The sequence below is a fragment of the Pollicipes pollicipes genome, unplaced genomic scaffold, assembly GCF_011947565.3.
Source record: "Pollicipes pollicipes isolate AB1234 unplaced genomic scaffold, Ppol_2.1 Scaffold_4295;HRSCAF=5057_pilon_pilon_pilon, whole genome shotgun sequence".
In the NCBI taxonomy this organism is placed as follows: domain Eukaryota; kingdom Metazoa; phylum Arthropoda; class Thecostraca; order Pollicipedomorpha; family Pollicipedidae; genus Pollicipes; species Pollicipes pollicipes.
In genome coordinates, this window is record NW_023596461.1 from 5,863,745 (window position 1) to 5,872,443 (window position 8,699).

Here is an 8,699-nt window from a genome sequence, read left to right on the forward strand (position 1 = left end):
TTGATAGCGTGCTGTTTGAAGGCAGGGCATGTTCATGACATGCTGGACGAATGCATAGGTTTTCCGACAGATGGAGCGTAGCGCGACAGCATTGGCGACATCAAATCTCTCCATCGACCCTTGGTCAGTCGATGCGGGCTGAGTTGCTAAGTTGAGTGACTGAGTTGCCGCCGGCCGAAGACAGCCTCGGTCTGGACGCGCTGCAGGTCCCGAGTTTCCCGCAGGAGCTGGCACACCTGGCGCGGTGGGCGAGCGATCCCCGAGGCCAGTTCTGACGGTTAGTTCGGTGCTGGGCATGTGACTTCCTCCGCCGAAAGCCAGATGGGCACGCCCGCGTCCCGGTGATGAATCCAGGCCTGAGGATGACAAAAGCTCCAACAGTGTAAAACGCACAGCGCGGGATGCCTGACTGTTAGGGAACCGAACAGTGCGCAGCTTCTTCTACCGGCAAATTTTATATTTGTTAAATACCCAGCACATGCGCCAGGGGCGTAGCCAAGCCCTCCCCATTTTAATGTGGACTCATCCGGCGACTCTATTCACTTAAGAACTGGACTGGCACAGCTTGAGGCTGAGTGCTCAAACGCTAGTATGAGAGGCCCGCATTGTCCCACGGATCTCCAATCGATGCAGTGGCCCTCTGGCTGGCCTTGAAGGTCGCTGCCCAACGGACGGCTTGCGTCCTTATTGCAATCTACGGGGAGTTGTTCTGGCCCTATGGCCTCTTCAGCCTTCCAATCGGGCCCTTGATCTCTGGTCCCGAGGGGACATTGGGCCCTTTTTTGGCCTCCTCAAAGCAAAGCCCGTGGGACTGGGGGACACTTGCCGACATATGGCCCACTGTTAGGCACCATGGACCCGTGACCGACACTGGGCCTAATCATTGTTTCAGGCACCCAGGCCAATGCAAACCATGGGCCCCGGCTTTGCCCTTGCTTGGGAAATGGGATCCCAGGGTTCAGACCAAGACGTAGCCAGCTGTTGAATGTTGCAATGTCTCAGGGGTTCTCAAACGGTATAAGGGGCCCTCTGTCTAATGTCTCAGAGGGCCCCAACAGTCCTATGGGCCGTGATCCTTTGTGGGACCTACAGCCAGCCGTTCTGGCCCTTATGCCATGCAATCAGGTTCTTGATTGGCGGTTTCGGCGAACCCCCGGGCTCGTTTTCGGGCCTCATTGAACACTGCTCTTGGTCGACTCGGGACCCCTTGCCAACACGGAGCCCTCTGATAGGCACTGTAGGCCCTTGATAGGTGCAGGGACCCAGCTTGGTCGCTGTTCGTTCCGAAAGTGGGCCTTCATGCAGATACCAGCACGACGCCAACTGTGCGGCACTGGCGGTGCCAGACCCAGTTGCCAGTACCAGTGCCAATGCCGATGCCAGTGCCAGTGCCAGCGCCAGACTCAGTGCCAAACCCTTATCGACTCAGGGGGTCCCCTAACGGCGCGAAGGATCCGCTGACCGGCATCTGAGGGCCCGTCCCCGCAGGTCGGACCCCTGAAGAAGACTCCGTTTGGCCGTGCCGTTAGGCCCTCCGATGGGGTCCTTGATTGTTGGCCCGGTGGGCCGTCCTGGACCCTCGGAAGCCGAAACCTAAGGAGGGGGAGGGAGGGCTTGTGCCCTTTGTGCCCTCTTCCCATCTGCATGCGCCACTGGCGCTGCATTTGGTTTAATTTATGCATGGCATGATACCTGACAAAGAAATGATAGAAAATGCAGCGTTTTCAAGCATCCATGTTCCGCCCGTTCGCCTGCCAGCCGCTGATTATGACCTGGCTGTGCAGTCGCGTGTTTCTGCTGAAGGTCCTCCGCGCGGCAGATGCATTCCACGGGCGCGTGACTGCGCACTGAGCAGCCGAGTGTGGTGACAGCACGGGACATAAATGATGCGGCTGAGACAATGGCATGCAGCCGCACTGCCACACAGTCGCGTCCTGCATACCTGAATGCTTACGGGTTCGGGTGTGCAGAAGGTCATGCTGTTTTGAAACGAAATGGATAAGCATTCCAACGGTCACTCATATTGCATGATGTTAAAAACAAGTGTACCACCTTTGGAACAAATTTATTCTGGTGGACTACATTATCTGGGGAGCGGACTGCATCCATTAATACAGTCCCGCTCCCCTGGGGAGCGGGACTGCATCGCTTACAGAGTATTATGCGCAAATAAATTTTTTGTGTTCAAGTCTAAGTTGAGATGTCAGAACTTCAGGCCAGCACTCCGTTCCATCTTTCTTTTAGGCCATATGTCATGTCGTGCCTTGGATGATTTTAGCGCACGCAAGATAGCCCTCACCATTGTTAAGTTCATGACCCTGTTGGACGGTTGGTTGATTTTGCGCACCGTATGTATATTGAAAATGAGGGCTTTCAAGTCGCTAAAACAGCCCTGTTCAGCATATGATGGTTTTGTTTTATCCAGGTCAATAAGCCATTATTGGCTTGCATAGTTTCAACGAGCTACTCGGACGCTGCTCACACATTCCTAACGGTAATGCACGAAGCCACTAAATCGACATTACAACCATTGGCTCCAGTTTTCAACCACGAGGTCTGCTGCAGCCAGCTCTGTTTACCGTCTCACGATTGTCACCTCACCGCAATGTTCAAATGCCTATGTGTGCACCTACGTGTATGTTCACATCCTCGGGCTATTTAGTGCCGTGTGCAGACGTAGCAATCACGTGACTTACACGCCGGTCGGGAGGGTCGTATTTGCAGAGGCGATGGATCGCGGCCGCCTGTCCAGCCATGGGGTGTCAGAATCAGTTTTATGCTTATTTTGCAGACGTCTGAAAGTTTCAGTGACTGAGTGATACTTGAAGCTGGTGCTCTTACTGATAGACTTTTAATGCATGTTGAATTATTACCCAGTTCGCAGTTGAACAGGCTTGACACCATTAGCTAGGACCGGGATCAATTTGACCCCGCTGAGATCTCAGCAACTAGGAGAGCTAGGGACACCAAATTCACCGGGTGTTTTGGCCTGGACGTAAACTCACTTGTCAAAATTTGGGATTCCTAGGTCATTGTCGTTGGGTAAAATAAGGTCAAACAAGGTCAAACTTTAGAATCGTGTTTGAAGTGCTCCATAACCTAGATACCTGTTCTAACAAAAAAGGCACTGGTGCCTAGTTAAAGTCAATGGTCTTGTTTAACCTTTCGCAGGTGATGGTAACCAAAATCATACAAGACTGGAGCTTTACATTTGAATAAGCGTCAAAGATTACGCTAGGCATCATGTCCTGAAAAGCAAAATTTTGGCTCGGGTTATTTTAGATCAGTCGCCTATTCTGACCTTTAAGAAGTCTATGGAAGATTTATATTGCCGTTCCTGTTATCAATCAATTCGAAACGAGTATCAGAAACTGCCTCATACTGCAAGCTCTACACTATCAAAACAGGTTGGTTTTGACCTAGATCTGACCTTTATACCTGACCCTAGGTCAGTGGAATTTGTTCATTCGATTATTTTGCTGTCTAAAAAAGTATCTCAGAGATGTATGACTTCGTGTAAGACTCCGTTGTTGCAACAGATTGAACGTCTCCCTAGAAATCGTCTTCATGGAACCCATGGCCTGAATCTGACTTGCCGTAGGTCAGCAGCCTCACAAGGTACAACTAAATTTATGATACCAAACGGTCCGCTCTTTAGCTGTTTACAGCTGTGCAAAATTAGGCAAAATTTGGCGCGGCCACGCCGTGCCGCACGAAAAGCATTCCGGAAAATCTTTTGGGGAACCCCAGCGCGCTTAAACGCCAGCTGGAGGCCAAAGTGCACCGGACCCTGGTCACGATCATTGTAACCGCAACCCCTGTACCTGTGGCTGGTAAAATATGTCATCAACATGAACTTTTAAAACTTTTTTTGAGCATTGCATGCGTTCTTCATATGCTGCGTCATGAATATAATGACTGAATGCTGTCGTTCTCTGACAGCACTGTCATTTCCAAACCAGCGTCGACGCGTAAACAAAGTTCCGTTGTGTCGTGTATGCAGCACTGCTACGCGAATTGCCGTTGACCTCTAAAACCACGCTAAACGCAGCGCTGAAATTGTCGTTGAGCAACGAAAATAGGTTAAATTTGGCTTGGAAAACAGAAGCACGTACTATGTCACGTGACAAGGCACAGTACGTGCTTCTGTGGTGCTTGATAGAACTTGAAGATAGTTCTTGATAGTCATTGAAAAACCAATGGCTCTTAAACCACAGCTAAGCGCAACTTACTCTTAGAATGCACTTTTAATAAAGGGTCAACTGGCGAAAGGTAGTGAGGCTGCATCTACAGTGTACGGGTCGGCAGGTCACGTAATGTCTTTAGTAGATAAATACAACATCCGATATTAATACATTTATCTTCTCGTGAGAATTTCGTGCTCGCGGAGCCAACGACATGGTCTCATGTGTTCCAGAAATGTGAACTTATGACAAACTTCCGCTTAACTCGCGTGGGGCTGCAGTCGATTCCTGTCCGCATTCAGACACAATTTTGGCGCTGATTGGTGAGATAGATTTCTTTGGAAACGCATGCCAGTCGGGGTTGAGTCAACGGTCACCAAACGCCAAAATAATTATTACAGCTGAAATAATGGGTTAATTCATATCCTGCCGACTGCCACCATAGAGTAAAAGATTTTTGCATGCCACGCTGTCTTTTTTTAAAACAGTGTGTCCAATGAAAGTGTCCAATGAAAAATGTGTCGAAGTTTCCAGCCGATAGAATTGTTTGCGTCCTTAGCTGTCCCCAACATAACCGAGTCCACCACAGTCATTTCTAGTATGGACCCAAGGCTCCCTGTATCGGAGTCAGAATCGACTCAAATTCATACTGCTCTTTACGCGGAGTCGGAGTCAGCACCGTGTGTGGTAAGTCGGAGCAAGAACTGGCTCTGCAGTTGCAAATGCAAGTGTGATGCATAAGTGGGATGTAAAATTTTAACAATACGGAACTGGAGCTTTCGGAGGCTGTGATTGGGGATGATTGCAAATAGTCTATTGAGTGTAGGAGAAAGTGGGTGTATTACGCCTTCCTGAATAATGGGGATCGCCGCACATTTCAGTCGTCCCTATTTCAAAGCAAAATGGCTGTCACCAAAGAAACCCTTGATCGCTACCAGCGGGGGAGAATGATGCCGAGTCGTGCACTTCGTGTTTATTGATACAATAAAGCGTTTTCTTGATCATTTTTACCCCTTTTATTATTCTGGCATTAACGTGTAATAACATGTGCTGCGTATCCGTCCGTCCCGGTGACTCAGTTGGTTAGAGATCCTGCCTTCCGATCCACCCAACCGTGGCGAGGTGGTTTCGAGTCGCTTTAGGCGCTCGCTGTTTGTCCTTGATGGGTATGGCCTGCGGCCCGTGGCAGCGGTCACGATAAAGGTCAGTTGACGTCAGAGCGCAGGATGGACCGTGCCGAGCATTGCGGCACGTTAAAATTTCGCCACTAAATTCTGCCGTCGCCTGGAATTGCGCGATCAGATAGTAGGGGTCAGGGCTCACACGACAAGCACTGCGTAGCGTGAGCTCTGGTCCCAGAAATCCATCCATTCATAGGGTTTGGATCGAATCTTTAAAAAATCAAATATCAAATGCTCTTATTGCTTAACAGACACAACTGCCTGTCATATTCACAAAAATTCAAACGTGAGAAATTTCTGGCAAGCTACCACAATGTTATGTAAAGGTACCATAATATCAATTGCGGCCACAGAAAATGCGGCAGATAGACGCAATTAGCAGGAGGGCACAATTCATTGTGGCTGACGACAAAGCGACTTTTATTGTACACAGACATCGACACGAAGCTGGCTTCGGGTTTGGCTTGGGCTTCGCGAAACCACGGTTTGCCTCCAATGACTTGGGATTCGGCTTCGGTTGGGAGCTATTTCCACGGTTGACTTCGGTTTTGTCTTCGCTGTGCTGCCATTCAAAACGGTCGGTTTCGGTTTCGTAACATTTTTAACACTTGTCCTCAACTTCTGCTTTGGTTTCACTTGTTTTTTGTATTGTGACTTCCATTCGGCTTTATGCGATCTTAAATTGTTTGCTTCAGCATTGTCTTTGTGATTTGTTCACGGCAGTCTCCATTTCACTTTACAGGAGCAGTCTTCTCCGTCCTGCCAGCACATTATACCACGCAACTTTTGGAGGCTCCAACGCACGCAAAACTGAAAGCCTTAAGCCGGCCGGTAACTTTCAAGGCCAACTAGCTGCAGACAACGGAAGGATTAGCGATTAATTGCCCAAACATTGTGTAGATACTAAAACAGAAGGCGGGGCGATTGTCGGAAAAATATTATACCCGTAATGTCTTATTTATAACACTTCGTAATCTAACACTTTGTCTTATTACGTAAAACACTCATAATATTTTGTGACCTCATACAGTTTGAGCAGTCGCAAAAATTGTTTTGATTTTGCAAAATAATGTTGTACACTAGATTCGGGTCGGGTTCGTCTTCGTCATTTTAGGCTGATGGGTTGGACTTTAGCCTCGCTTTTTGTGCAGGTTAAACAGAGAGCAGAAAGAGCCTGTCATTTTAATAGCTGGAGTGCGAACGTGAGGATTGCACACGCGTGCTGACGACACAGTGCGATGGTTGATAAGTGCATAACGGTGGTGGCAAGGACCGCTTTTAAGCCCATAGGATTGTCATTAGTCGTTTCCGTGGTGATACAAGTCGAGCGGTAGTCAAGCCGTCGGAAAGATTCTCACCTTGTTACGCGAGCAACGATAAATCTTTGTACCACCATTTGCAGGAAGATGCCGATTTACGTAAGTAGCGCCAGTGCACGAAATATAGGATCGCAGATCGAGGACGATCGTGGAGATCATATGTGTAGTTAACTTATTCAGCGTTACTCGATGTTATCGGAAATGTCACGGCAGTGGGCATTCACCAAACTGTCAATTGTGGATAAGACTCAAGCCGTGCGGAATGGAGGCGTTGCGGCTCTAGCAAGATAGGAATTCAACGACGGAAGTGGAGACAACATGACGACTTGAAATTTCCGGTATGTATAAGAAGGTGCGGTGGTCACCATCGATAACCGTGCACAGGTGGGCGTTTGAACTTCACACGGTTTGACTTGAGTGCCGTATCATAACACGCATGGGGTCGTTTTGTTAGATGTGCATTCCAGTGTTATCAGCCTGTATTGCCTAGCTTTGAAAGTGCTCCAAAGATTTGCATGGTCATCAGCACGTGTCCCCAGGAAGAAATTTTGCCGCGGTGACACGGCGGCGAAGGCAGGATTTTAGCCTCATGAACTGCTGGAGGTCAGCGCCAATCACTGAACAGAGACAGGGGTGATCACACGTAGGAGCTCCGAGGGCACGTGCGTCCGCTTTACCAAATTTAATGATACCTTTTTACCCGTGTATTTGAAAAAAAAACGTTTACTGTTCAAGTTGAGTTCAAGTTGTACATGTAAAAACCAGATCGAGAGCATGCCATGCTATTTTACGAACACAAGTAACTGTGTACGCCCGCGGCGCACTGAACTCGGTTTTCAGTGAGCTTTTTTCAGTTGTACCTCCTCCCTGCTTGAAACGTATAGAAGTAAGCGGCCGTCGCAGAAATTGAGATATCATGACTACGTTAGCTTATCTCGCCGATGCGTGGGTGTGCAAGATAACGTTACGGTAATTCTTTAGGTGCATACGCTGGTCCAAAAAGGTTCAAGCAATAGCAAATCGCCGGTGTTTTAGAATGACAGGTAACTGGAGACTGGCACGGGCGATGCTTTGCACAGACCGTGACAGCCTGTGCTGTAAAAAAGGATCGCTTGACAGCGCATCCGACGATAGCCGTAGGAGATAAGTACGGGCGGTGAAAGCGGGGGGGGGGGGCGGGGGGGGGAGGGGGTGCACACGGAAAGCTGCCACTATAGCTGCCCCCTTAGCTGCCTGTCATTGTCAGCTGCCTCAGGACCTGGGACCAAGGACCTTAAAGCCCTTAGCCTCATGCAGAATGCATGCATCCGCTCGACTCCGATATTTGCATGAACGGTTTAAAGACCTGGTCGGGCGTGAGCTGCCGGCATCAAGGTTTTCACCGGAGGGGTATCGCAGTTTAATGGGGGGGGGATGAGGGAGGGATTATCGGTCACTGGTGAGGGCTATCCGCCCCCCCCCCTTTCACATGCTACAACAGGTCCTGGGACCCTGACTGACACGGAGCCCTTCCATGGCCTTTGAACTCTTTCATTGCCATTTTTCATATATTCTTTTGCTGGCAGAGGACCGTGACCAATGTCGTAAGCCCCGTTGCATTTGAGGCCCCATCCCTGTCCTTGTTCACCATATGCAGGAACAAATCCAGGATTTCGTTAACGGGAGCAACGCAACATTGTCTAGCCCCTTAAAGTTTGTGGCCCCTCCAAAATAACTCATCGTATTCCGGCCACCAAACTTTCAGACTATAATAGTTCGCAGAGAGAGAGAGAGGGAGAGAGAGAGAGAGAGAGAGAGAGAGAGAGAGAGAGAGAGAGAGAGAGAGAGGGGGGGGGAGAGAGAGAGAGAGAGAGAGAGAGAGAGAGAGAGAGAGAGAGAGAGAGAGATATATATATATATATATATATATATATAATATATATATATGTGTGTGTGTGTGTGTGTGTGTGATAAGTAGTAAATCCGGCAACCCATCTTACTGCGTGCAGCCCTAGAAAGCCATGCGCCTTACGTAT